This window comes from Sycon ciliatum, chromosome 5, assembly GCF_964019385.1.
Source record: "Sycon ciliatum chromosome 5, ocSycCili1.1, whole genome shotgun sequence".
Lineage (NCBI taxonomy): Eukaryota > Metazoa > Porifera > Calcarea > Leucosolenida > Sycettidae > Sycon > Sycon ciliatum.
Genome location: NC_088647.1, coordinates 13,695,063 through 13,700,030, shown reverse-complemented (window position 1 = coordinate 13,700,030; position 4,968 = coordinate 13,695,063).

The window sequence follows — 4,968 nt, the reverse complement described above, 5'->3', positions numbered from 1 at the left end:
ATCATACGTGACGATGATGCCACGCGGTTCAGTGCAGCACGGCCACGTCCGTACATTGCCTCGGGCTCAGGCCCGGCGTAGCGTTTCATATGTCTGCTACTGAAATGATCTTGGAAAACATGATCACAGGTTTAAGAGAATCACGTAGCCACCACAGGTCTTCGTATAAATAGGCCGTTGGACATTGACAACTGTGCAAAGCTTCAATAGCGGCCCGGGTGATGAATTCTGCCCATACTAATACAGGCCTGTTGATTTCCCATTTGCAAATGAATTTCTCAGACGTGAATGGACGTCTTCTCACCACACATAGTGAAATACCAAGGCAAATATCACGCTTGGCCTGGTCGCTGATTACGATGGGATGTGGACTGGTACAGCTGACAGCATGCTGATTCGATCACAAATTGCAGAAATTACTCATTATTTTACAAACGAAATCCAGTCATCTATATCTCCCACTCAATGTCTGACGCCGAAAAAAGAGAGAGAGAGACTGAGAGTACGTAGAACTAGTGTTGACATCACTTTAGTACTTACTCAAGTCACATCAAAATCCTTATCAGCGGGCTCCAGGCTGTGGAACGCCTCCAGTGGGTCTGAATGTTCGACAACGTCAACCATTACTTCTTCAAAGAATCGTCATCTACTGTTTACTGAGTGGTGTGCGGCCAGTCGCCAAGTACATGTACTCGTACCAGTGCGAGTACTGATTACGATGATGCCGTTCACAAGGGAGTAGTAAAATACCTACTCCGCGCCCAGCTCACAATCGATCGATTTGGTTTCTTTTTTTGTTGCGCGATCGATCGATTTTGCGCGATCGATCGATCGTTGCGCGATCTGTCGATCGACAGATCGCGCAGCAAAATCGATCGATGTGGCAGATCCATAGATGGCGCACAACAGATACACGTACATGTACATAGGGGCTCCCGTAAGAAGACCATAGGTCTGTGGGAAACACCCTAGTAAAATAAAATAATGATACATGACATGTACCAGCTCTGATAACCTGCCAGCAAGAGGCTATGGCGGTGTTGCTACTCTTGTAGCTGACAGATCGTTCATGTCCATCAAGCGCCGCTTCGACCTTGAGCGCTGTGGACTGGAGGCGGTTTGGCTCGAATTGCGGCCAGTGATCCTTCCCTCACTCCCCCTCATCATCTGCTCTGTTTACAGACCCCCTGGAGACAGCATCTCCCAAGTCCAGGCATTTAGTGACCTCCTAGAGGACTGTCTGTCCACTATTAGCCTTCCCAATTCGGCGATTGTACTTGCAGGAGACTTGAATGCTCGCCACTCTGACTGGTCTCCTAGTGACACCACGAATCGTGCTGGAAGGGAGTTCCGTAACCTCTTCTCTTGTTTTGGCCTTGAGCAAATGGTGACATTCCCCACACACTTTACCCCCCACGGCTCAACATCGTGTATTGACGTTGTACTCACGGATCATCCTCACCTACTACTCTCTGTTACATCTGTTGCTCCTCTTGGTGCATCTGACCACGCACAGATCCTCAGTCATTTCCTACTGCCTACTGATGCTGTTTACCGTGAGGAACCTGCTGCAAGCGGACATCCCGCTGCTGCACCCCAAAGCCACTTCAGCAATGTTCCTGCAAAGCCGGAATATGACTTTAAATCCGTGCCATCTTCCGTCTGGGATAGTGTGAATGCAGAGCTCTCTGATATTGACTGGAGCTGGCACCTGCGTACCAGCAACGTCGATGATGCGCTTTCACACTTTTCTTCCATTCTCAACAGTGCCCTTGAGAAGCACCTCTGGCCATTCGGAAAGCAGCCGTATTCTCACCGCTGCCCACGGCCCAGTCAGCCACCCTGGGTTGATGCCCATCTCCGCACAGCAATCAAGTGGAAATATGATCTCTATAGCATTTTTAGGAAGTACCCAACACAACAAAACAAACAAGCATACCAACAGCAGCGAAATATAGTGAAAACCCTGACGCGGACAAAGTACAGAGCTTATATCCGCTCAATGAAAACTACTTTGCAGGGTAGACACCGTCCATCGCTTCACCAGTTTGTGAGACAAGCAAGAATTCGAAACGTATCACGGGAAATTCCGTCACTCACAACAGGGACTCAGCAGGCGGCTGACCCTTTGGCCAAAGCTACCGCATTAAACGCCCAGTTTGCCTCTGTGACTCGGCCAGATGACCCGTTGCTCTCTATTCCCCCTATTCTCACCCGCTCGGAGCCCTCAGCTTGTTTCACGTCCGTCATCACTACAACTGCCACTGTCCGGCGTCATCTGAAGAAGCTTCCGACGTGCAAGGCGTCTGGTCCTGACGGCATCCCCAACCGGGTCCTCAAGGCCCTGGCACCATCCATAGCATTCCCTTTGTGCCATATTTTCAACATGTCATTTACCACGGGCATATTCCCTTCCGCATGGAAAACAGCGAAAGTCATACCTGTATTCAAGAAAGGTTCCCGCCACGAACCTGCAAACTACCGCCCTATCTCTCTTCTTCCCTGCGTGTCCAAAGTATGTGAACGCATCTTTTATGATCACTTATACAGACATGTTTCGCCGTTTCTGAGTCCCGCACAATCTGGGTTTCGTAAAGGCGACTCCACCTCTCTTCAACTGACCCGCATCGTGCAGCAGGTGTGCCAGCATAGGGATAACAGAGCGCTTGCTGGCATTTGCTTCTTTGACTTGGCCAAGGCTTTTGATACCGTCTGGCATCGAGGACTTTTGGCAAAGCTCGAGCATGCATTCAGGGTACGCAAACAGCCACTCTCCTGGCTGAAATCTTATCTCTCTGGGCGTTATCAGTACGTAACTGTGCTTGGCACATCCTCGGCTGCAGAGCCAGTATTGTCGGGCGTTCCTCAAGGATCAATTCTTGGTCCCCTACTATTTATAATTTACGTAAACGACTTACCTGCAGTCTTCCCTGGAACGTCTCTGTTTGCTGACGACACGACCCTTCTCACCTCATCAGCTTCCCTCACTGGCCTGAAAAACAACTTGCGTGCTGGCATTCAGGAAGTTCTTTCCTGGATGTCGTCCTGGAGGTTGTCCCCAAATCTATCAAAAACAAAGATCATGCTCTTCCCGCCCCAGCCGGAGTTCACAACCCTCATCCATGCCAACTTTCCAAATCCAATTGACATAGTGTCTTCTCACAAACACCTTGGCATTGTGATTGACTCTGCACTCTCTTGGGTACCTCACATCGAATATATCTGTAAAAAATCAAGTAAATCCTTAGGAATTCTCTCCCCCCACTGCTCCTACCTCCCACTTTCTTGCAAGCTTCTTTTTTATTTCGCCTACCTTCGCCCAATATTTCATTATGCAGATACGTCTTGGGTTGGGTTATCCTCTTCCGCTGCTGCAAAGCTTGAAATACATCACAAGAAAATCCTTAAAATTCTCCTCCGTCAACCCCGCATGCTCTCATCATCCGCCCTTTATAAAATCGCTCACACAACCCCGTTATCACATGGACGCAGTGCACACCTGGCTTCTCTTGTCCATTCTATTAATGATAGCTTGCATAGACCTCGGTCCTACCGGTAGGACCTACCGGTAGGACCATCATACACAGACATGCTGCATGGCCTCTGTTCTAACATTGACCTAAAACTTGACCCTAAACTGTTGCTCAGGGGCTAATGAAGGAGTCCACAAATTTTAGACGTGATCGCACAAGGCATACTACGAAATTCCATGGTAACAGCCCATGGTAACCATGGAAACGGTGTATGGAATTATGCATTCCACTGCCTTGGCAGACTAATAAAAACATTAGTACCTCACCACGATTGATGTGCCATGGTCAAAATTCACTTTGGACAGAGTTGCTAGCGCTCCGACAGGAGTATGTGCGGCCATTTTGACAATTGATAAAATTGCGCGTATGCAATGCACTGGACATAGCCTTGCATTTTGCGCCATTACTTTGCCTGACAAAGACCTCATCTCAACAATTGTTTCAAGAAATTTCTCAACCAAAAGCACTTTTGCAGCGCGATTTCTTGAGTCCTACCGGTAGGACCCGTGGTCCTACCGGTAGGACGGCATGCAAGCTATCATTAAGCTTGAGTTGTGCCCACCTCATCTCATGTGTTTTAATTGGTTCTCTTCTCTAAGAACTAGAAACTCACTCTTACTCCCTAAGTGTAACTCATCCACTCTTTTGCGCTCCCCTCTCTTTATTGCTTATTCTGTTTGGCTCACTCTACCCAGAGAAGTTAAGGACCTGACCTCACTCCGCCTGTTTAAGATCCGTGCCGCCCCTTATTTACTACGACATGCATAGCTCATTATCCACATGTCCTTTGCGTCTCTGTGTTTTTCACTGTTTTTATTTGACATTATCTTTCTTTACGAAATTGTGGTTGCTGTTCGTTTTGCTACTCTTTCTTTTTCCCTCCCCTTCTTTCTATTTATCGCCGTGGTTGGCAATCACCCACTCTCGTAATATTGGCCGGTGTTTCCGCCGAGTCTTGAGATGTTGCAATAAATAATAATAATAATGTAGAGGCGCTACATGTTGGCCATCATTAATTTTAGGGCATTCCATTGGTGACACAATTATAGGTTCTGATCGGTGGAATATGCTGCCTTCCACTGTTCGTGCTTATCGGCCATTTGTTCGTTCATGCTTAAGGTGGCAGTCTGGGTTCAGAGGGTCAAAAAACAAAGTTTCGATTTTCTGTATTTTTTCACTGGCAGCGTCTTGTGTATGGTCCAAAGGGTTTATCCTGAAAATTTGAGCGTAATCGGGTGCTTCCTTCCGGAGATATAGCCGCGCAAAGTCTGCACAATTGTTTTTGAAATACTGAAATATCAGCAAATTTCTACAAAATTTAGGTTTGCACACTATTCCGATTTTTACCGTCAATCTTTGAGCGATTTCATTAAAATTTTCTGGAGCGACTCCTGGTACTCCTCTGCGCTGCAGACTGACAGCCGCGCACGATCTT